This window comes from Odocoileus virginianus, unplaced genomic scaffold (genome assembly GCF_023699985.2).
Source record: "Odocoileus virginianus isolate 20LAN1187 ecotype Illinois unplaced genomic scaffold, Ovbor_1.2 Unplaced_Contig_13, whole genome shotgun sequence".
Lineage (NCBI taxonomy): Eukaryota > Metazoa > Chordata > Mammalia > Artiodactyla > Cervidae > Odocoileus > Odocoileus virginianus.
Window position 1 is genome coordinate 724,604 of NW_027224330.1, and position 25,855 is coordinate 750,458.

The 25,855-nt window shown below is 37.9% G+C and overlaps 1 protein-coding gene and 1 pseudogene across 3 annotated transcripts in view; both read right to left on the reverse strand.

Moving 5' to 3' along the window:
- Positions 1 to 25,855, reverse strand: part of MARCHF1 (membrane associated ring-CH-type finger 1) — a 1,143,673-nt gene that overhangs the window by 718,663 nt on the left and 399,155 nt on the right. The window lies entirely within an intron of this gene.
- Positions 4,249 to 5,639, reverse strand: LOC110149399 (fructose-bisphosphate aldolase A pseudogene; annotated as a pseudogene).

A 25,855-nucleotide genomic window follows, 5' to 3' on the forward strand; every position in this document is an offset into this window, starting at 1 on the left:
TTTTTTTAAAAAACCTATGCTTACTGTGGTCAAAATAATAAAAAAAAATTAATTAAAATACCAATTAATAGGACACTGTAAGTTATAGCCTAGAATTTTTGAGAAAGTTTTAAAAATAGGAGTTTTAAAAATAAACACTTTAGCTGAGGTTAAAAATTCAAGGACTAGCATTAGAATGACTACTTTATCTTCTTTGTTAAGAGGTGTTTTTGGTATATTTCTGTGTCTAAATTCTGTGTTTATTTTCAGATATCACATTTACAATCCTACCATTAATAAATCAGTCTGTTTTATCAAAATAGTGTCAAATTGATAGATTGGAAATTGTATTTCATTACTGCAATATTTTAATTTGCATTTTTTTTTTTATTTTTAAGGAGGTTGAATATTTTTTTTCTATTCATTACAGCTTTTTCATTTATCCTCTGTAAGGTTCTTGTTGACACTTTGCTTTCTGATTCTATTGAATTATGTATTTGCTTCTTATTTCATTGTTAAATAAAATATCTAAAATATTTCATATTATGATATTAACACAATTAATTCTCTGTTACATATGGCAAATATTTTCTTCTTGTTTATTCTTTTTCAAAAAATGATTCTACTATTTCAGGAAGATCTCTATTTTAATAAACACAAGGAAAAAGTCACTGAACAAAGGGGAAGTTGGTATTGTCAGTCAAACTGAAAATTGAAAAGGGAAGTCATTTATGATCCCAATGATATAATTGTTTACCATAAAGGCCATCAGCAATTGTAGTTATAAAGCTAGTGCTTTTGTAGAAATTATATTCTTTACAATATTAATGTTCTTGTTGTTGTTCAGTCGCTCAGTCATGTCCAACTTTTTGCGACCCCATGGACTGCAGCATGCCAGGCTTCCCTGTCCTTCACCATCTCCCAGAGTTTGCTCAAATTCATGTCCATTGAGTTGGTGATGCCATCAACCATCTCATCCTCTGTCATCCCCTTCTCCTCTTGCCTTCAGTCTTTCCCAGCATCAGGGTCTTTGTTTCCAGTGAGTTGGCTCTTCACATCAGGTGGCCAAAGTATTGGAGCTTCAGCTTCAGCATCAGTCCTTCCAATGAATATTCAGGTTGATTTCCTTTAGGATTGACAATGTTAATAAATATGCTTAATTTTTGTTATAATGCATTTGTATAGACAATAGGTCTTCTTAGTTTTAATAGAATTCATTATGAAATGGATCCCTAAAAAATATTACCAGAACAGAGAATAAGCTTGTGGTCTCATTTAACTTCTGATTTAATAAAATACTAAGGATTTTCAGCAAAGCTTCCCTGGTGGCTCAGAGGGTAAAGCATCTGTAGGAGACCCGGGTTCAATCCCTGGTTCAGGAAGATCCCCCAGAGAAGGACATGGCAACCCACTCCAGTATTCTTGCCTGGAGAATCCCATGGGTGGAGAAGCCTGGTAGGCTACAATCCACGGGGTCACAACCAGTCCGACATGACTGAGCAACTTCACTTTTCTCTCCAGCAAAACAGTTCAATGAATCTTCTAGTTTTGTTTTTGTTGTTCAGTCTCTAAGTTGTGTCTGACTCTTTGTGACCCCATGGACTGCGGCATGTCAGGCTTCCCTGTCCCTCACCATCTCCCAGAATTTTCCCAAGTTCATGTCCATTGAATTAGTGATGCCATCCAACAATCTTATCCTATGCCACACTCTTCTCCTTTTGCTTTCAATCTCTCTCATTAGTTTCAGGGTCTTTTCCAATGAATCAGATCTTTGGATCAGGTGGCCAAAGTATTGGAGCTTCATCTTCAGCATCAGTCCTTTCAATGAGTATTCAGGGTTGATTTCCCTTAGCATTGACTGGTTTGATCTCCTTGCTGTCCAAGGGACTCTCAAGTCTTCTCCAGCACCAGAACTCAAAAGCTTAACCCATCCCCTTCATGGATCACTGCCTTGTGTGAAGGGGCTTGCATAGCTCAATGGAGCTATGAGCCATGCTGTGTAGAGTGACCCGAGATGGATGGGTCATAGTGGGGAGTTCTGACAAAATGTGGTCCACCAGAGGAGGAAATGGCAAACCCCAGTATTCTTGCTGTGAAAAACCCATAATAGAACACTAGTTTAGAAGCTCACCTAATTATTTACACTCATTTATAAAAGGATTACTGTGTCTTTTCTTTTTGGTCAATTTTAACTACTTTTCTGGGCTTTCCTGTTGGCTCAGTGGTAAAGGATGTGCCTGCCAATGCAGGAGACAATATTTCAACCCCTGGATCAGAGAGACCTGTGGAGAAGGAAATGGCAATCCACCCAAGTATATTTGCTTGGGAAACCCCATGGACAGAGGAGGCTACAGTCCACAGGGTTGCAAAGAGTCAGAAATGACTTAGCAACTGAATGACAACAACAACAAATCTACTTTTCTCTGTTTATTTATCTGCTTTTCAGTAGTTGTGATTTGACCATTACCAAAAGATAATTTTACAGCACACATCTTATAAAAGAAGTATTTGCTTATACTTTAAGTTACACATTTTTCTGTAATATTAATATCACATATATATTATGGAAAGCATTAATAATGTCATACACAATATATTAATATCAGTGTTATAGTATGTTATATTGGTATCTCACAACAAGTCATTTTACACATACAGAACTAATCTCAGAGCTGGGAAGGGTGCTGGCAAGTTAGGGCCCCTGTCATAGAAGTTCTTTTCATGGCAAATTCACCTTCATCAGCATTATATTTTCAGAAGTCATAATTTTTCAATTTCTCAACCTGTCTTTAGGCATCCTGAACAGGTCTGCTTTTGTGGTTTGGGGAGCCCTGCAACACTGGGCAAGTACTTTAGCTCTCTGTCTGAAGAAACTATTTTCATGTGACTACAAGGAATAAGACAGATTCTTGGGCTTTCTGACATTAGAGCTGATCCCAAGCCTTAACTAACATAACTGGTTTGTTGAAAGCTTTAATTGTTGTTTCAGGCTCAATTCAATTTACATAAATAAATCCAATATTTAATAAAGAATACCTACCATATTTTTACTATACAGTCATTAAAAGAAAGGGGATTAATTAATTAATTAATAGAGGATTATCTATCTTGTTTTCAATAAGCAATCATTGAAAGGGAAGAAAAGTGAAATGCTAAAGGAGAATAACAGTATATACATCACCAAATTGGGTTTTGACCAACATCCTGACTCAAACAGTGCTGGGAAGTCCCATGTGACAGCAGTCTGGGAAAAGGTCCTGGGCAGTATGTCTGCTCAATGGGTGGGACCTCAGACTCCAGTATGGGGGTTCCTGCTTATAATTCCAAGCCACAAACTAATATCATCATCAGTCTGAGAGCAAATTGCAGCTCTGGTTTTAAGCTAACTTTTATTTATTTATTTTCGTAACGCCATTTGTTTTGTCTTATAAATCTTGAAATGTAATTTGAAATGTTGTTAAGTCCTGAATGTGGTGGGCCAGACCCCTTCTAGGGGCTCAACATGTCTATGATCCATCCCCTATCTTATCTGTGGTGTCACATGCCTTGCATTCACAGCAGGTACATAGTCAGGGTCTTGTTCAGGCAAGTCAGAAGCAAAGTCAGAGGTCTGTTCTGCTTTCTCATCTCTGAAGCCTGAACAAGACTACTTCTATTTAATTTCCCTAGCACTAACTTACTTCAGTCACATGAAAGACCACTGGCAGAAGAAACAGTCAGCTTAGACCTGCCCAGGTTTCAAGTGAAAGTGAAGTCGTTCAGTCATGTCTGACTCTTTGCAACCCCATGGACTGCAGCCTGCCAGGCTCCTCTGTCCATAGAATTCTCCAGGCAAGAATACTGGAGTGGGTTGCCATTTCCTTCTCCAGGGGATCTTCCCGACCCAGGGATTGAACCTGGGTCTCCTGCATTGCAGGTAGACTCTGTAATGTCTGATCCACCAAGGAATCCCAAACTGCAAAATCATGAATGAACACAGTAGTTAATATAGTGAAGTCATTTAATTTTGAAGTGGTTGGTTTTGCATCAATAGACAAAAATCTTTTCATATATTCCCAAATGTCCAAATATGTATTTTGTTTTATTTCCATTATTACAATAGTGAGAAAAGGAAGGGTTGAGGTGAGTACAGAGATTTTCATAAGAAGAAATTCTTAAGTCATAGATTAGATAAACCTTTTTCACAGAATTTCTTTCTTCATTCATCTTTCATGAACCACAAAGTTCAACTAAGACTCATTCTCCATTATATTTCATAGATTTGAAAAATTCTTTTTTTTTCCCCCCTTAAATAGCTGTTTATTGGCAGTAGGCTGGAAACGGTGGAGTTAGCGTACAGAGACAACACCAGGCACCAATGTCACAAGGAGGCAAGAGTGACGGGAAAGAGCAGCCTGGAGCCCCAGATGAAGCCCCCTCTCTTCAAGAGTGAGCGTGGGAGGGGACGGGGCCTGGAGTGTTGAGGGGGCAGCCTTAGAACACATCGGCTTAGTAGGCGTGGTTAGAGATGAAGAGGGACTCGCTGGCTGCAGCCCCTGCCTTACCACTTGGGGTGTACTTTCCTTGGCAGGCAAGGCTGTTGGCCAGGGCTCGCTTGACATATTCTTCCTGGGCAGCCTTCAGGTTCTCCTTCTTTCCACCCCAGGCCTTCAGGGCAGAGGCCTGCAGGGCTCGGCCATAAGAGAAGGTCAGGGCCCACGGCTTCAGCAGGGGGCACTTGTTGATGGCGTTGAGGTTGATGGACGCCTCCTCCTCACTCTGGCCTCCGGATAGGAAGGTGATCCCATATTGGGCTTCAGCAAGGTGCCTTCCAGGTAGATGTGATGGTCACTCAGAGCCTTGTAGACAGCAGCCAGCACCTTCTCGGTTACATACTGACAGCGTTTCAAGTCATGGTCCCCATCAGGAAGGATCTCGGCTCCACGATGGGCACAATGCCATTCTGCTGGCAGATGCTGGCATAACGGGCCAGGACGTTGGCGTTTTCCATGATGGCGAGGGAAGAAGGGGTGTGTTCCCCGATCTTCAGCACACAACGCCACTTGGCAAAGTCAGCTCCGTCCTTCTTATACTGGGCACAGCGCTCCGACAGCCCATCCAGCCCTTGGGTGGTTGTCTCGCCATTTGTTCCTGCCAGGGGTACCACACCTTTGTCTACCTTGATGCCCACGACGCCGCCCTTGGCTTTGATAACTTGGGGGAAGGGACGCCCATCATCGGCCTTCTGGTAGAGCGTCTCGTGGAAGAGGATGACGCCCCCGATGCAGGGATTCACGCGGTCGTCGGCGGTCAGCAGCAGTTGGCGGTAGAAGCGCCGGTTCTCCTCCGTGTTCTCGGTACCAATGGACTGCAGTCGCTTGGCGATGCTCCCGGTGGACTCATCTGCAGCCAGGATGCCCTTGCCCGGAGCCACAATCCGGTGAGCGATGTCACAGAGCTCCTTCTTCTGCTCCGGGGTGAGTGCTGGGTATTGGTGGGGCATGGTGCCTGTCAGTTCCTGGCACAGGAGAGGGGCGGGCTGGCGGGGCGCAGCGGTGGAGGGCTGGCGGAGTGGACTGAGGGAGCGAACGCGGCACTCGTCACCAGGACTCTGGTTCCGCGGCGCGTTCCAAGAGGAACGCAGCCTATTCTACTCCTGAGGTGGGGCGCGGAGGCCTGAAAAATTCTTAAATGTATCTCTGCTTTATTTTGACAATGGTCAAATAAATATTAGCTAAAGATTTAAAAGTAAAAGATATATTTTACATGCATGAAAAACAGGATTTTCTAAGTTTTTAGAGAATTATAAGTGAAATCCTCAGTCACTTTCAAAACTAAGAAAATGCATAAATTGCTGGACAATGATCAAACGAGTTGCATCATATTTTGAAATCATGATTTAAGAATGCCACATTAAATTTTTGAAGTTTTGAAAATTATTTACATGTTGAACTATTCAGATTAGGAATGTTTCTTATTTAGAAGAGCATACCAATATAATTATGCTAGCAGATTCTGCTCACTGATTTTCTTTAAAATTTTATGGGAAATGGTGGTGTCTTCATATGTAGCCACTTTCTGAAATAACTTTGCAAAGAAAAATTTTTATAAAATAAGAATTGTTCTGACATATCCTTAAATAAAAATTAATACTTAAAGTTCTTTGCTCAAAGATACAAATTCAGCCCTCTAAGGAAGAGAACCATCTGAGACTCCTAGGATTTCTGGGCATGCACAGGGATTTAAACATATTCTGTGAGCTCTCCTCTACTCAACATTTCATAGCACAGCAATCTGTCTCTTTTTGGTTTTGTGGCAAAAGGGAAAAATGTCTTTCCTGTAACCAAGGTTTGCTAGTTTGATTTTGAAGTCATGAAAACACACATATACACATAAACACATACATATATACCACTAATGAAGAATCCAGATCTTGGGTCCTTCACTTTCTTCATGAGAGATTGGGAAATTTGGTAATTTCTTAAAAATATGTATACTTTTTTCCCCCCCGAATGGTTGCATTTTATCTATGGCTCTACTAAAGGCATACTCAAGAAAGAATGAAGAGACAGAGCCAAAGCAAAAACAACACCCAGTTGTGGATGTGACTGGTGATGGAAGTAAAGTCCAATGCTGTAAAGAGCAATATTGCATAGGAACCTGAAATGTTAGGTCCATGAATCAAGGTAAATTGGAAGTGGTCAAACAGGAGATGGCAAGAGTGAACATCAACATTTTAGAAATCAGTGAGCTAAAATGGACTGGAATGGGTGAATTTAACTCAGATGACCATTATATCTACTACTGTGGGCAAGAATCCCTTAGATGAAATGGAGTAGTCATATAGTTGACAAAAGAGTTTGAAATGCAGTACTTGGATGCAGGACTCTGTGAGAGAAGGCGAGGGTGGGATGTTTCGAGAGAACAGCATCGAAACATGTATATTATCTAGGGTGAGGCAGATCACCAGCCCAGGCTGGATGCATGAGACAAATGCTTGGGCCTGGTGCACTGGGAAGACCCAGAGGAATTGGGTGGAGAGGGAGGTGGGAGGGGGGATCAGGATGGGGAATACATGTAAATCCATGGTTGATTCATGTCAATGTATGACAAAAACCACTACAATACTGTAAAGTAATTAGCCTCCAACTAATAAAAATAAATGAAAAAAAAAGTAAAAAAAAAAAAAGACAGAATGATCTCTGTTCATTTCCAAGGCAAACCATTCAATATCACATTAATCCAAGTTTATGCCCTGACCAGTAATGCTGAAGAAGCAGAAGTTGAATGGTTCATTGAAGACTTAAAAGACCCTCTAGAACTAACATGCAAAAAAGCTGCCATTTTCATTATAGGGGACTGGAATGCAAAAATAAGAAGTGAAGAGATACATGGAGTAACAGGCAAATTTGGCCTTGGGTACAAAATGAAGAAGGGCAAAGGCTAACAGAGCTTAGCCAAGAGAAGGCACTGATCATAGCAAACACCCTCTTCCAACAACACAAGAGAACACTCTACACATGGACATCACCAGATGGTCAAGACTGAAATTAGACTGGTTATATTCTTTGCAGCCAGAGATGGAGAAGCTCAATACAGTCAATGAAAAGAAGATCGTTCTGTGAGCTGACTGTGGCTTATATCATGAATTCCTTATTGCAAATTCAGACTTAAATTGAAGAAAGTAGGGAAAACCACTAGACCATTCAGATATGACCTAAATCAAATTCCTTATGATTATACAGTGGAAGTGACAAATAGATTCAAGGGATTAGATCTGATAGACAGAATGCCTGAAGAACTATGGATGGAGATTCATGACATTGTACAGGAGGCAGTGATCAAGACCATCCCCAAGAAAAAGAAATGCAAAAAGGCAAAATGGTTGTCTGAGGAGGCCCTACAAATAACTGTGAAAAGAAGAGAGGTGAAAGGCAAAGGAGAAAAGGAAAGACATGTCCATTTGAATGCAGAATGCCAAAGAATAGCAAGGAGATGATAGAAAGCCTTCCTCAGTGATCAATGCAAAAAATAGAGGGAAAAAATAGAATGGAAAAAAAAAACTAGAGATATCTTCAAGAAAATTAAAGATATCAAGAGAACATTTCATGAAAAGATGGGTACAATAAAGGATAGGAATGATATGGACCTAAATGAAGCAGGAGATATTAAGAAGAGGTGGCAATAATACACAGAAGAACTATACAAAGAAGATCTTCATGACCCAGATAACCATTATGGTGTGATCACTAACCTAGAGCCAGACATCTTGGAATGTGAAATCAAGTGAGCCTGAAGAAGCATCACTATGAACAAAGCTACTGGAGGGGATGGAATTCCAGTTGAGTTATTTCAAATCATAAAAGAAGATGCTGTGAAAGTGCTGCACTCAGTATGCCAGCAAATTTGGAAAACTCAACAATGGCTACAGGACTGGAAAAATCAGTTTTCATTCCAATCCCAAAGAAAGGCAATGCCAAAGAATGTACAAACTACCACACAATTGCACTCATCTCACATGCTAGCAGAGTAATGCTCAAAATTCTCCAAGCCAAGCTTCAACAGTATGTGAACTGTGAACTTCCAGATGTTCAAGCTGGATTTAGAAAAGGCAGAAGAACCAGAGATCAAATTGCCAACATCTGTTGGATCATCGAAAAAGTGAGAGAGTTCCAGAAAAACATCTCTTCTGCTTCATTGACTATGCCAAAGCCTTTGACTGTGTGGACCACAACAAACTGTGGAAAATTCTTCAAGAGATGGGAATACCTGACCACCTGACCTGCCTCTGAGAAATCTGTATGCAGGTCAGTAAGCAAGAGTTAGAACTGGACATGGAACAACAGACTGGTTCCAAATAGGAAAAGGAGTACGTCAAGGCTGTATATTGTCACCCTGCTTATTTAACTTATATGCAGAGCAGATCATGAGAAACGCTGGACTGGATGTAGCACAAGCTGGAATCAAGATTGCCAGGAGAAATATCAATAACCTCAGATATGCAGATGACACCACTTCATGGCAGAAAGTGAAGAAGAACTTACAAACCTCTTGATAAAAGTGAAACAGGAGAGAGAAAAAGTTGTCTTAAAAACTCAACATTCAGAAAACTAAGATCATGGCATCTGATCCCATCACTTCTTGGCAAATAGATGGGGAAATAATGAAAATAGTGACAGACTTTTTTGGGGAGTGGTGTGAGGGGGCTCCAAAAATCACTGCAGGTGGTGACTGCAGCCATGAAATTAAAAGACACTTGCTCCTTGGAAGAAAAGTTATGACCAACCTAGACATCATATTAAAAAGCAGAGACATTACTTTGCCAACAAATGCTGTCTCGTCAAACTATGGTTTTTCCAGTTATCATGTATGGACGTGAGAGTTTGACTATAAAGAAAGCTGAGCACAGAAGAACTGGAGCTTTTGAACTGAGGTGTTGGAGAAGACTCTTGAGAGTCCCTTGGACTGCAAGGAGATCCAACCAGTCCATCCTAAAGGAGATCGGTCCTGGGTGTTCATTGGAAGGACTGATGCTGAAGCTGAAACTCCAATACTTTGGCCACCTGATGCGAAGAACTGACTCATTGGAAAAGACCCTGATGCTGGGAAAGATTGAAGGGGGAGGAGAAGGGGATGATATTGTTGGATGGCATCACTGACTCAATGGACATGAGTTTATGTAATCTCTGGAATTTGGTGATGGACAGGGAGGCCTGGCGTGCTGCATTCCATGTGGTCGCAAAGAGTCAGATATGACTGAGCAACTGAATTGGACTGAACTGAAAAGAATACTAGACTAAAAGTCATGTTGACTAAAAACTTCTAGTGAAGACATCACCTAAAGAAACTCTCTCATGTTATCTGGCTGCTCAGTGTCCATAGGCATGCTTACTCTGTTCTGTGCATGTCATCCTGTCTACCTTGTCAGTAGAGTGGAGCATGTTACTTAGTATTCATGTATTAACGTTTTCCAAATTATAACAACAGCCCCAGGAGGCTATTTACCCAAGTTTCCTCTTCCCCATACATACATATGCATCAGTTCAATTCAGTTCAGTCGCTCAGTCATGTCTGACTCTTTGTGACCCCATGGACTACAGCACACCAGGCCTCCCTGTCCTTCACCAACTCCCGGAGTTTTCACAAAGTTATGTGCATGAGTCAGTGATGCCATCCAACCATCTCATCCTCTGTCATCCCCTTTCCCTCCCACCTTCAATCTTTCCCAGCATCAGGGTCTTTTCAAATGAGTAAATTACTCGCATCAGGTGGCCAAACTACTGGAGTTTCAGTATCAGTTCTTCCAATGAATATCCAGGACTGATTTCCTTTAGGATGGACTGGTTTGATCTCCTTGCAGTCCAAGGGACACTCAAGAATCTTCTCCAATACCACAGTTCAAAAGCATCAATTATTTGGCACTCCACCTTTCTTTATTGTCAAACATGACAATTGGAAAAACCACAGCTTTGACTAGATGGACCTATGTTGGTTAAGTAATGTCTCTGCTTTTTAATATGCTGTCTAGGTAGGTCATAACTTTCCTTTTCCAAGAAGCAAGTGTCTTTTAATTTCATGGCTGCAGTCACCATCTGCAGTGATTTTGGAGCCCCAAAAATGAAGTCTGTCACTGTTTCCATTGTTTCTCCATCTATTTGCCATGAAGTGATGAGACCAGATGCCATGATCTTAGTTTTCTGAATGTTGAGTTTTAAGCCAACTTTTTCACTCTCCTGTTTCACTTTCATCAAGAGGCTCTTTAGTTCTTCTTTGCCTTATGCCATAAGGGTGGTGCCATCTGCATATCGGAGGTTATTGATATTTCTACTGGAAATCTTGATTCCACCTTGTGCTTCATCCAGTCTAGCAATTCTCATGATGTACTCTGCATGTGCATATTCCCTGTAAATGTCAATTCTAAAAATAACACAAGCTTTTCTGCAGTGAAGAGGACTTCTTATTTTGCCTTCAGCTTCAAGATTTTCTCTCTTTTCTACAAGGTGTGAAATTATGCATTAATGAAGTAAATTATCGTCATGAACCCTTTGAACCGATGCTACATTTCTTATTGCCATCAGCTTAAGTAGATTAATTTATAGACTCAGCTATATCTTTTTCCAAAAAATCTCATAGTAAGAAATCAAGCAGCAGATGAAAGACTTTTACAATAATTCTTATCTCTCCCTCCCCGCACCATTTGTTCTTCAATGTGTGTTTGAATTCATTTATAGTTTGGAAGATGCCAATTTTACAGAAATTTTTAAAAGAAAAATAAGCAGAAAGGGATATAAATTTTTCACTTTTTCAAAAAAGATTCATAAATTTCCTAGAAAGCAAACATTATCTCTACTTTAACGTAGATAATTATTTTGACGCCACTCTACAAAAACATAAAGTAACTGTGCATCACATTATTACTTTCATTTGTTATAATGGCAAAGAAATGTCTGTGTGAAAAATAGACCATTTCATAAATTATATCTCATTTTCAAACCCATGAGGCGAGCAATATGATTACTTTTTAAATTAGCCAAATTTAGTGCCTTCATCTTGACTTGCAATCCGTTTAAGCAAAGACAGGATTGTAATGGAGCACATCCTCACAAATCACTGCTACAAATCAGCCCCAGTCGGGAAGAATATTTAAATTATAACTCACATTAAAAACACATGCTGCCATTATTCTGCCCTGAATCTCAAGTCTCAAAGTTCTTCTCACATGTTGAGGTTTCCCCACCCCCACCATGAAAGTGAAAGTCACTCAGTCATGTCCAACTCTTTGCAACCCCATGGACTACACAGTCCATGGAATTCTCCAGGCCAGAATACTGGAGTGGGTAGCCTTTCCCTTCTCTAGGGGATCTTTCCAACCAATGAATCGAGCTGGGGTTTCCTGCATTGCAGGCAGATTCTTTACCAACTGAGCTATCAGGGAAGCCCTATATTTCAATAGAAAAGATTTGTAAGTTGCTTTAAAAGAAAGGTCTCCTATGCTTAGTATACTTTCTCCCTTCCCCTCATTTTGAATACACAGCATTTTATCTATACTCTGAGGGTACAAATGAACTCATCCATGTGATGCTTCCACTGCTGCTGCTCAGAAACCTGGAGGAAGGGAGGAGCTCAAGTTGGCAAAAGTTGAGAAATAAAGACAGATGAGGTTGGAGGTAGCTTAAAGTTTTGTGGTTTTGGCTTTCTTCCCTGTGTTACCTAAAGCTTGGCCCCTCTGTACATAAATGCCAAATCAAATCTCAGTGACAGTATTGAGTGAAGTAGAAAAGTATAGCTTTATTACTTTGCCAGGTAAAGGGAGACACACAATAGTGCTGTTTCCAAAAGTTATGTGTCTCCACCCTAGAGAGTTTGATGAGCAGGACTTGCAGGCTCTTAATCTCATCTCAGTGAAGTGAAAGTCACTTAGTCATGTCTGACTCTTTGCGACCCCATGGACTGCAGTCCACCAGGCTCCTCTGTCCATGGAATTCTCCAGGCAAGAATACTGGAGTGGGTTGCTATTTCCTTCTCCAGGGGATCTTCCTGACCCAGGGAATCAAACCCAGGTCTCCTGCATTGCAGGTGGAGTCTTTACCACTGAGCCACCAGGGAAGCCTGGTGGTCTGCAAAACTTGATGAGCTCTGGTCCCTTTAATCTTGCCTTGGGTTATTTATTGGCTACTCCTCCTTTGACTAGTAACTGTTTGCATCTGCCCTTAGGAACTCAGGGAGGAAAACAGAGGTTGGAGTTTTGCCTACAAAAATGGGAGACAGAAAAGCCTCTATGCCTGAGAGCATTACAGGGCCCTGCTTAGTTTCCCTTCTATCCATCCATCCATCCTTCCTCCCTTTCTGCTTTAAAAATTGGCTTTCTCCTGAACCAAGTGCCATAAAAAACTACTTTGATACACTGATGATTCATCCTGGCACATGCTTTCTAAAGGGGAATTTTAGGGGTGGGGACTGATAGGGTGGCCCCACTCCTGGCTCAAAATAGGGCAACATGGAATTGGTACTAAGGGTATGAAGGCAATGACAACAGCCAGGCAAAGGAAATGCCCTGTTTTTATTCAGAAAACAGTATAGATACAAAAGGCAAAAGGATTATTCAAAAAAATATATACTTAGTTTTTTAATGTTTTTGAACTGTGGTGTTGAAGACTCTTGAGAGTCCCTTGGACTGCAAGGAGATCCAACCAGTCCATCCTAAAGGAGATCAGTCCTGGGTGATCATTGGAAGGACTGATGCTGAAGCTGAAATTCAATACTTTGGCCAGCTGATGTGAAGAGCTGACTCATTGGAAAAGACCCTGATGCTGGGAAGGATTGGGGGCAGGAGGAGAAGGGGACAACAGAGGATGAGATGGCTGGATGGCATCACTGACTCGATGGACATGGGTTTGGGTAGACTCCAGGAGTTGGTGATGGACAGGGAGGCCTGGCATGCTGCGGTTCATGGGGTCACAAAGAGTTGGACACCACTGAGCAACTGAACTGAACTAAACTGCACATCATCCACCCCAAGTTTCAGCTCCCTGTGATGGTCTGGGGCAGAAAGACACTTGGTTAAATCCCTGAAGAAATAATTAAAATAAGCAAATTGTTTCTGTTGGCCTTAATGTTGAATTCTGGTACAACCAATTCTGTTTAAGTCACACTTTTTAAAAAATCTGATTTCACATTGTAACAGAAGAATGGACCTAAAAGGACTCCTACAAGTAATTTCCAACACTATGATGTAAAATCTAAAGGCATAAAAACAGAAGAAATCATAGAAACACTTTGTAGTACATTTACTTTCTGTTTCCATTAGCCACACTTCTTTTAGATTATTTTAACTCAGGCATGTGATTTTGTTTTGTTTTGTTTTGTTTTTAAACTGTTTTAGCATCTGTGATATGTTCTCCATTACCCTCACGCAGAGAAAGATCTCTAACTTAGCGGTGGGACCACTCAAGGTAGTATTTATCATTTACTAAGGACTATGTTAGACACTTGGGTGTGCTTATCTCAAGGCATCACCACTGGATCATCAGGGAGCTGTGATTTATCCTATTTAACAGGCAAAGAAACTGAGTGAAGATCATAAAAGAAGGATAAATTACCCTAGGTTATATACCCAGTAAGGGAAGTTGAAGTTAAATTCTCTCTCCTGTCTGAATAATTCTTTCTAGGGTTAAGAATTTCTGTTTTTAGAGATGTTGAACTTGGATTAGTAACTGCAATTTGTTATAATTTATTTAAGGTAAGAAATGATGTTTTATTGCTAATTATTTGCTCCCAGCATTCCCAATTCATTTCTTGAATATAAAAGTATACATTAAATATTTAGTGAATTAAATTGAGTTGAATTTCCATACTTTAGATAAAGCACATTTTAGATACCTTATCTTTAAGATGAAGTATTTAAATAAGGAAGAGATAAGAATTTTCATATGTTCTTAATCTGGAGAATAACTTAATTATACAAATGCAATAGCTGTTTCAGAAGCTTATTAAAATAAGCAATTATTATTTGCTACCCTAAGGTAGTATTTTACATAAGTTGTAAATTTGCCAGCTTCCAAAATTAGATGTTTATAATTTGCTCTTCTAGTGTCTTACATGAAGTATAGATAAGCACCACTTTATCACTGGTTTATCTGGAGGACGTGGGTTTGTATTTCATGGCTTTTTACTCGTTTAGTCATGTTTCTTGAACCATTAATAGTCAAAGATGCAAACCTCAGTGATGATTTTATCAGAACATCTAAAATGAAGCAATGCTTCTGGGTAAGTAAAAAAGTTAATGATATTTAAACAAATGAAATCATATGTTTATGTTTGATCTTTTATTGACATTAATAAGACCATGGAGCCCAAAGAAGTTCTTTCTTGATGTTCTCACTTGCCACTTTCTGTTGCTTAATTACATAATCTTAACATATGGACCACTTAATAGGTTTTCTATTTCTCCTTTTAATATCTTTATTTTATGTATACACTCAAATTTGGTATATCTTAAAATATGGATCATTTTTCCAGCAATTGAAATGTTTTCCATGTAATGGATCTGCTATTTGAGGTGCAGTAAGATTTGTATGTTATTACTCTATTTATATGTCTTCATATCAATTTAAGATATACTTTTTTCTAATTTATTAAAATCCCTATATAAGCCAAACTATTAGTTTTATCAGATTTTTAGACGCAATAAATTGCCAAGATTTAGTGCAAGTTAAATTTGATATTACATAAAAAGAAATTTTCAACCCTTTTGAAACCATGTATTAAAGGAGAATCTATTATTCATCTCACTATGTACAGTGACATAATGGAACTAAAGATTAAAAAAGAAAATTCTGAATACTCAGATCCAAGAAGATTATATTATTCAACCTAATAATACAAAGTAAAAATACTAACAAGTCACATTATGCTCTCAACAAAGCACTTTCCCTTTTAAACACAATTCTATTGTCATTCCATTCATTGACATTAAGGCACAGACTAAAGAAAGAATATTGTAATTTAATAGTTTTTGTGTATTGAAAATAATAGATAGTTATCAAGAATGAAACTCTTGGACACCTAAAGAGAAGTTATTATAGTTCTTACAAAGGCAAATGCCACTGATTTTTTTTTGTATATACCTGCAACAGTTCTGTAATGCACTTCTAAACTTTGCTTGTTGCATGAAAATCATTTCTATTATGAAATATAATTAAGGCTATGCATTCCTCATTACTTTTCTGAATGAGAGTGAAATAAGAGAGGATAAAATTGCTGCTGCTGCTGCTGCGTCGCTTCAGTCGTGTCTGACTCTGTGTGACCCCATAGACGGCAGCCCACCAGGCTCCCCCGTCCCTGGGATTCTCCAGGCAAGAACACTGGAGTGGGTTGCCATTTCCTTCTCCAATGCATGAAAAGTGAAAAGTGAAAGTGAAGTTGCTCAGTCGTGTCTGACTCTTAGCGACCCCATGGACTGCAGCCCACCAGGCTTCTCCCTCCATGGGATTTTCCAGGTGAGAATACTGCAGTGGGGTGCCATTGCCTTCTCCAGGATAAAACTGGAACACAGTAAATATTGAACTGTGTTCAATATTGTTGTTCAATATTGTTGAACTGTTCAATGTTGTTTGAACTGTTGTTCAAAATATGAAAAAACATTTTGCCGAACATTCTTGTTCTAGAAATTACAGTAAAATCTTTGTATGGGTATGAGCTATTTAATTATTACAAGGCATTGATGATTTTGGTTAATATACATAACTAAAAAGAAGAAAAATTATTTATAACAATAATTACAAAATGGAAGTTATTAAAATTAAAATGATATGAAAGCTAACTTTAAAAACTTCTTTAGTAGGTATTGTTTTAATTAAGTGACTATAATAATGGGTAGAACATAGTATTATGTAACATTGAAAGTGCAAGTGAAGTGATTCTTTGTGAACCCATGGACTGTAGCCTACCAGGCTCCTCTGTCCATGGGATTTTCCAGGCAAGAATACCAGAGTGGGTTGCCATTTCCTTCTCCAGGAGATCTTCCCAACCCAGGGATTGAACCCAGGTCTCCCGTGGTGAAAGCAGACAATTTACCCTCTGAGCCACCAGGGAAGTCCCTATGTAACAGTGGGTTACACAGTGAGACCAATGCTTTGGGGGTCCTGTCATATGACTATGCCTCAGAAATGAAGCATGGTTAATTTAGCCAGCTGGACTTGGATGTTTTGGACATTTGTTGATCTTTATTTGCTAAAGTCTTAAGAATGCTAAAAATGAATCAGTAGCTGCAAAAGTGGCATATTTCTTTGATTAAATATTTTTCTTTCTCTACCAATGCTACTAGAACTATTCCCTATTTTGTGTAGAAATATACTTCAGAAATATTTCAGTTATATTACATGTCAATAATAATAATCAGATTCTTAAGAAAAAAGTTCCTAATCATCATGTAAAGTGGTTATAGTTGTTATGAATGAGAACACGAAGATAAAGAAACACAGACCAGCAAAGCATAATTTTGAAGAATCAGTGAGAAAAGTAAAATAGATCATTGAGGGTGAAGGGAGTTACATAGACTTTTGTAATGCCTGTCAAGTACCCATGAGCTAAAGTCAGAGAAGCATAATAATTAGTTACAGAATGAATTACAACTATATGAAATGGACATTCCCTATTCACAATGTACCCCTTTGCCATTTCTTTCTTCATCCCACGTTCCCAGCTGTGTACACATCAACCTAAGATGATATAATTATTTGATATAGGATAAATCCAAGGGATTTTAGACAAAATGACTCTGTAGTGTCTAAAGGAACAAATCCTCATTGCAGTCCATAACTAAGTGCTTTCTCAGACACTCCAAGCTAACAGACACAAAATCTGACTGTAATCTTGGGAAAATGTAAGAGTCTATTTGGTGTTCATCACTCCAGTAATTCCAGAGTTGTTATTGCACTTGAATGGGAGAATGCTGGCACTGGAATGCAGCAGAAAGTTAGAAGCGTCAGATTGACACATGACCTAAAGTGATCTTCCAACATATTAAGGGTTCTAGAGACAGAGGAAAGCACTTCTCCCCATGAGAATCAGGAATCAGAAGTAGCGATAATTAGATGTTAGAAAACCAATAATATTGTTAAACAACTTTGTTAACAATGCATCTGTGTGTTTCTCCCCATGTGATTAGTCTTTAAGATATACACTAGAAGTCTTTCAGAATTCATTATTTACAGACTGATCACAAAAATGCAAGTATTACTCTACTTTGAGATATGAGAATAAACTAACTGGCTTTCAACTGTACTTATGAATAAAACTTGATAATTCTAAAGATCAAAAAGCCATCATATAATTAATTTCAATGATTTAATATTTTCCTTGTCAAGATTATTATATATTTATAAATGTTTAAATTAAAAAAAAATAATTTAGAGTTGTAAATGCTTGGAGGGCATCTGTTTGATGTCCATAAATCCAAAAGACAACTTGATAATATAATCATAAAAGTGGAGAGAGGGTTTTTGAACAAAAAGGAAGTATATTTTATACATTAGGGATTCTTTTACTTTTAATTACATGTAAGAAGAGATATACATTAAGATAGAAACAGAATCAGCTTATAAATACATGGGAAATTCTTTTTCTAGAGTCGATAGCAAAACAAGTTTAAAACTGGATGAAAACATGCACCTGACTTCAAACCATCATTAATGTTCCTAGTATTATATTCCTTGGGGGCACTGAAATTCACTTAACTATAAAAGCTATTCCTTGAGGCAATAGTGTCCCTTTCTTGTCAAAAGCAGCATTCATTTCACAGTGTTTTGTTTTCTTTCTCTTCTTGAGGAAGAATCAAATAAATTTCAAAATATCACATTAATATTGTCCTACAACTAAATATTAGAAAACAAATACATCTCAGACACTCTGACAGAATTTTTGAAATCAAACATAAATTTGATTTTAACACTTATGTTCATGAAAGATAGTATATGCTAATTAGAAATAATTTCTGCTAAATTTTTTAAGTATATATTTTTATACAAAATTACTAAAAGACTGGTAATTCTTACTGAACTGTAATGTTTACTGATAAGAAATAATCTAGAATAAGTCAATGGATAATGAGCAAAACACATTATCACACAACATGCTAAAGTGGAAACATGTGGAGGAAACAAAGTGTGAATAAAGCACAAAAATCACTAAAAAGGTAAATATTAATTAAATCATTAAAATAGCATTTTGCTATGCAATTTGGGATGAACATAATTTCAACAAAAATTCCAATATGGCTGAGAATTATAAAAGCAAAGGCTCTCATGTGGTATTGATGTAAGCATAAATGGATTCATCCCTTGTGGAAGGATCTTTTCTACTATATAGCAAAGGCTCAAAATTTTCATAACCACTGACCCAATCAATCTACTACCAGGAATTCATTCTAAGGAAATCTAAAATAGAAATTTCTACAAATGACTATGGTCATTATGTTTATAAGCATTAAAATTTTAAAATTCATAAAATTATATAGGGACTTCTTCGGATGTTCAGTGGTTAAGAATCCACCTTCCGATACAGGGAACTAGGATCCCATATGACGCAAGGCAACTAAGATTTCTCTCCACAGTTAGAGAAGTCCCTGTGCATCACATCTAGAGAAAACCCACATGCTACAATAAAGACTCAGTGCAGCCAAAATTAAAAAACAAAAAACAAAAAAACCCTGTAACTACAAAGATTATAGTAGGTATCCACTAATATTAATGTTTGTAGAATTTTGATTGAAAATATTATCTTTTATCATTTGAATCACTTTCTCCATCTTCAAAATAAAACACTTATGAAAATATAATAAAAAGCAAAGACTCATAACCCAGAAAATACATTATAATAGAATAGTGGCCAAAATTTTGGTAAAACTTAAACAGCTTGAAGATTGAGAAAATGAAATTAAAAATGAGTGGCCCTCATTATTAGGCACCAAAAATCAGGGCAGACACCAAGGTAGTGAAAAACTAATCAGAAAATATGTAAGATTCAGAGAAAACTGGTGGGGGAGGGCAGTGTCTGTCATTTGAATACAATAAGTAAAACATTAGCACCAAGGGCAGAGGAAGATCCTGAAGAAAGATGAAGACCATTTTCTCTAGAAACCCCACCTGATGAACTAAGTCTGTGGTCTAAGGCAATCACCCCATTTCAAGACAATAGAGGACTGTAGAACTCAGGAGCTAGGCTAGGCTTTGCCATGGATCTATACTCATGCTCCAACTTTAGAAGGCAAAGTAACTGGTATCCAAATGGAAAGAAAGAAGGCTACTCCAAATATCAGCCTGGTGATAAATGTCAGCATTTGGTAGAATGGGACACTTGAACACATCTCTCACTCTCAGTCATTGATAGATCCTGTAAATTAAAAATAAATAAATAAGAAACAAAAGATACAGATTTTTATGGGATCTATTTGATTTAAAATTATACATTAGACATTATATTTTACAGCAGAAATATACATCTTTTAAGATATTAAAATGTTTTCTAACACAAAACCTTGAAGAAGTCATGACAAAAATTTCAATAAATTCCACAAAGAAGAAATTAAATGTCATATTCTAAGAACATGGCTTGACAAAAGTATCTATTGATAATGGACTTTGGACACACATTCAGAAAAGCACAATCACTTGAAAATTTTAAAAATAGGACTCATGGATTAAATAACAAATGCAAATAATAAAGTAAGCACTACTTGCAATCATTGACCATAAATATCAGCATAAAGTACTGTGAAAGACGAAAGCTGGCAACTAGAAATACAGAAATAAACAAGAGATGGCATGGCTACAAGGATTTTATAGTCAAATTAGGAATGCTGTTTAACACACAATTGCAATATAATGTTACAGAAGTAGAATGGATATTATGTGACATAAAAACAACATCTAACTAATTCTTGGAATTTCAGGGAAATCTGTTATAGTAAATTATATCCAAGGAGAGCCATTAAGTGCTAACAAAGTGGTGTGTGTGTGTGTGTGTGTGTGTGTGTGTGTGTGTCTATGTGTCTGTGTGTAGGATCTCAAATACGAGGTGGAACATTTTTTAAAGGACCTGAAATGTGAATTTTTGTCATCTTTTTCCCAAGAGTGAAATGGGTTACAAAGTAGCTATGTTGGCAGGGATAGAAGCTATACATAGCTTAATAACATGATCTTTCCTCTTGAGGCTTGTCTGGTTATCATTGCTGGGTGTCTAAATTGCCTGCAGCAAAGACCAATAATAAGCCCTCAAATTTGCACCAGCAAGTCACTTGGCAGTAGGTTAGTTAAACCGAATCTCATCTATCACGATGCAGGCAGGGAGTTGTGCTCATTGGAATAGGCACTTATTCTAATTATCCATTTGTCTTTCCTGACCAAAATGTTTTTGCAAACGTTAAGGTCTGTGAACTTATGCAGGTCTTAATACCATTATGTATCCCATATAACACTGGTTTGGATGAAAAAACAGCAAAAGATTCATGTCAGGGAATTCACTTTTTTTACGATGTACCTTTTACTCAGTGGCAGCTGGGTTAACAGGACGGTTAAGTACACAATTAAAGACTCAGTTCAAGCAATCTGTGAGGACAAAGGGCAGGTTATTAAGATGTAGTATAGAGAATAAACAAGATTAAATGTGCTAACCTAAAGCTGGAATAATTGGGTTCATGAATCAAGGATTCAGTGGAAGTGATTGTCCTATTAGACCCCAAAACCTACTGGGAGAACTTTTACTTCTGTTACTCAAAACCTTTGGTTATTGGTTCAGAGTTCTTGGTTCCTAAAGATGCAATGCTTTCTTCAGAGTATAAAATACTGTTCTAATTTAGCTGGACCTTGAAACTGCCACTACTCCACTACTGAATTATTTTCTCATTGAATTAATTGGTAAAGAAGAAAGTGACTTACTGGTTAAGTTGACTGATCCCAATTAAGAGAAGAAAATTGGTGTGCTGATATGTACTAGGACAGGAAGGATTATGGCTGGAACTCAGAGGATTCTATGGAGTTTTCTTGCCAGTAAATGGTGAGTGATAATGGAAAACTAAAATAGGCCTATAAATTCATGAGCATAGAACTTAAAACCTTCTGTAAATGAAGATATGGGTTACTCCCATGGAGAAGAACCTTTACAAGCTGGGGTTCTGGCTAATAACTGGGGAAGATGGACTTCATGGTGAATAAGCAAGTTACAGAAATTACAGAAGCTACCTTAGCAGTAAATTTGTATGGTTTATTCCTTATTTATGTGAATATATTAACTTAATTTTCCCTCACTTTCTCCTCTAATATTTTTATGTTAGGTTAAGATAGATCTAGCGGAGGTATCGACAGAGCGACTTCACTTTCACTTTTCACTTTCATGCATTGGGGAAGGAAATGGCAACCCACTCCAGTGTTCTTGCCTGGAGAATCCCAGGGACGGGGGAGCCTGGTGGGCTGCCGTCTATGGGGTGGCACAGAGTCGGACACGACTGAAGCGACTTAGCAGCAGTAGCAGCGGAGGCATTATTATACTCAACCACAAGAGGAATTACTATCTCTAAAGACAAATTTGAGGACTGATGAAATAGTGTTTATTCTTCTGGGGGAAGAGAGTAAGAGTCTTTCATTTGTATGACAATGATTTTATCATATCAGGCAAAACACGAACATGTTGCTGTTGTCGCGTGGAAATTCTATATACATAATTGGCTGGAAATAGACACTGAGAAACTAAGGTTAGGGCTGACTTGACCTTTCATTTTTCTGCTGCCAGCATCGATTCCTACTTTTCTGTGCTTTGTTATATAAGGGAGTCCGTCACACACACACACACACACACACACACACACACACACACACACAATCTCTACAATTCCCTTGGTTATGTTTCAAATAGGAGGTACAGAATGAGCATTATGAAGGCTGAAGAAAGAAATATATGACTCTTTCACTTCAAGTTTCTGGCAGTATCTCCAGCAGGAGGAAAGAACACTGGCAATGAGGGATTCTAGCAGCTACATCAGCCTAGAATAAGCTCTGGGCATATATAATCCTTCAACAGAAACCATCTCAGTATGGTACTCTTAGAGTATAGAAAAGTGTTTGCATCTCCAGCCCAGGAAAACAAACAAACAAACAAACAAACACAACTAGTTACTAAATCTTGAGTCTCTTCTGTTTCTTCTTTTGTCCTGTAGCCTTATCTTTTGTTCCTCCTGTTCTTCTAACACCATTATAACAAAGCATTAATGTATTATTTATCAACTATAGTGGGTTTTGCCATCTAATCAATATGTGTTTCAATTCACTTTTCTAGATTTCAGTTCAAAGAAGGGAGGGACACTCCTGATAAATTGAGGGGAATACTTAAGATCCAGAGATTCTTTTCTTTTTCTTTATTTCTTTTATTTTATTTTTAAATAAAGGAAAATTGCTTTACAATGTTGTGATAATTTCTTCCAACAAGATGACTCAGGTGGTGGATAAACACAAACTCCATCTCTCTTGACCCTGCCTCCCACTGCCCATCCCATCGCCCTAAGTCATCATAAATCATTGGGCTGAGCTCCTTGTGTTATACAACAACTTCCCACTAGCTAGGTATTTTATACATGGTAGTGTATACATATCAATGCTACTCTCTCAATTCATCCCATCCTCTCCTTCCCCCACTGTGTCCACAAATCTGTTCTCTGCATCTGCCTCTCTATTCCTGCCCCACAGAGAGACTCATCAGTACCATTTCTCTAGATTCCATATCGATGTATTAATACACAGCACTTGTTTTTCTCTTTCTGAGAAACTTACTTCACTTAATACAACAGGCTCTAACTTCATCCACCTCAGTTCAACTGACTCAAACTCAGTTCACTCCTTCTTATGGCTGAGTAATACTCCATTGTATATATGAGCCACAGCCTCACTAACCATTCATCTATCAATAGATGTCTAGGTTGTTTTCATGTCCTGGCTAGTGTAAATAGTGTGCAATGAACATTGGGGTGCATGTGTCTCTTTGAATTATGGTTTTCTCAGGGTATATATATTGTAGTGGAATTCCTGGGTCATATAGTGTTTTTTTTTTTTTTTTTTTTAATTTTTATTAGTTGGAGGCTAATTACTTTACATCATTACAGTAGTTTTTGTTATACATTGATATGAATTAGCCAATATAGTGGTTTTATTTTTCATTTTCTAAAGCAATATCCATAATGTTCTCCATAGTGGCTGTATTAATTTATATTCCCACCAACCATGCAAGAGGCTTCCCTTTTATCCACATATTCTCCAGCATTTATTTTTTGTAGATTTTTGATGATAACCACTCTAATCCATGTGAGGTGATACCCCATTGTACTTTTGATTTGCATTTCTCTATTAATGAGCAATGTTTAGCATATTTTTCTGTGTTTATTGGGCATCTGTATGTCTTCTTTGAAGAAATGGCTATTCAGGTCTTCTATCCATTCTTTGACTGAGTTGCTTTTTCGCTGATTCTGAGTTGTATGAGCTATCTGTATATGTTGGAGATTTATCCTTTTTCAGTTGCTTCATTTGCAATTATTTCCTCACATTCTAAGGTTTGTCTATTCATCTTGTTTATAGTTTCACGTTCAGGGCAAAAGCTTTTAAGATTAATTAGGTCTCATTTGTTTATTTTTGTTTTTATCTCCATTACTCTTGGAAGTATTTCAAAGAGGAAATTCCTGAGATTTATGTCAAAGATTACCCTATCTATATTTTTCTCTAAGAGTTTTATGTTTTACAGCCTTGCACTTAGGGCTAAATATATTTTGAGTTTAGTTTTATGTATAGTGTTATTAAGTGTTCTAATTTCATTCTTTTACATATAACTGTCCAGTTTTCTGAGCACCACTTATTTAAGAGGCTGCAATTTCTCCATCATATATTCTTGATCCTTTGTCAAAGATAAACTGCCCATAGATTTGTGGGCTTAATGCTGAGCTTTCCAATTTGTTCAATGATCTATAGTTATGTTTTTGTGCCAGTACCTTACTCTTTTGATTACTGCAGCTTTGAAGTATAGTCTGAAGTCAAGAAGGTTGATTACTCCAGTTATATTTTTCTTTCTCAAGATTGTTTAACTCTACAGGGTCTTTTGTGTTTCCATACAAATTGTAAAAGTTTTTGTTCTCATGACTATTATTCAACATAGTTTTGGAAGTTCTTGTTGTTGTTCAGTCACTAAGTCATGTCCAACTCTTTGTGACTCCATGAATTGTAGCATGCTGGGGTCCTCTGTGCACTAATATCTCCTGGAGTTTGCTCAAATGCAAACTCCATTGAATTGGTGATGCTATCTAGCAATCTCATTCTATCAATCTCATTTCTCCACCTGCCCTCAATCTTTCCCAGCAGCAGGGTCTTTACCAATGAGCCACCTCTTTGCATCAAGTGGCCAAAGTATTGGAGCTTCACTTCAGCATCAGTCCTTCAAATGAATATTCAGAGTTGGTTGTATTTAGAATTGATTGGTATGAATTCTTTGCAGTGCAAGGGACTCTCAACAGTATTCTCTAGAACTACGGTTAAAAAGCATCAGTTCTTCAATGTTCAGCCTTCTTTATGGTCTAACTCTAAAAATCCATATATGACTACTAGAAAAACCATAGTTTTGACTATATGAACCTTTGTTGGCAAAGTGATCTCTGCTTTTTAATATACTGTCTGGGTTTGTCATAGCTTTTCTTCCAAGGAGGAAGCATTTTTTAAATTCATGACTGCAGTCACCATCTGAAGTGATTTTGGAGCCCAAGTGAAGTCTGTCACTGTTTTCATTTTTTGCCCATATATTTGCCATGAAATAATGGGACTGGATGCCATGAGCATAGCTTTTTTGAATGTTGAGTTTTAAACCAGGTTTTTCACTGTCCAGTTTTACCTTAATCAAAAGGCTCTTTAGTCCTGTTCACTTTCTGCAATAAGGGTGCTTCCATTTGCATATCTAAGGTTATTAATATTGTCTCAACAATCTTGATCCCAATCTTGATCAAGCCTGGCATTTCGCACGAGGCACTCTGCATATCCAGACAAATTGAAGAAAGTAGGGAAAACCACTAGGCCACTCAGGTATGACCTAAATCAAATCCCTAACCATTATACAGTGGAAATGACAAATAGATTCAAGGGATTAGATCTGATAGACAGAATGCCTGAAGAACTATGGACAGAAGTTTGTAACATTGTACAGGAGGTGGTGATCAAAAATATCCCCAAGAAAAAGAAATGCAAAAATGGCAAAATGGTTGTCTGAGAAGGCCTTACAAATAGCTGAGAAAAGAAGAAAAGCAAAAGGCAAGGAGAAAAGGAAAGATATACTAATTTAAATGCACAATTCCAAAGAGTAGCAAGGAGAGAAAAGAAAG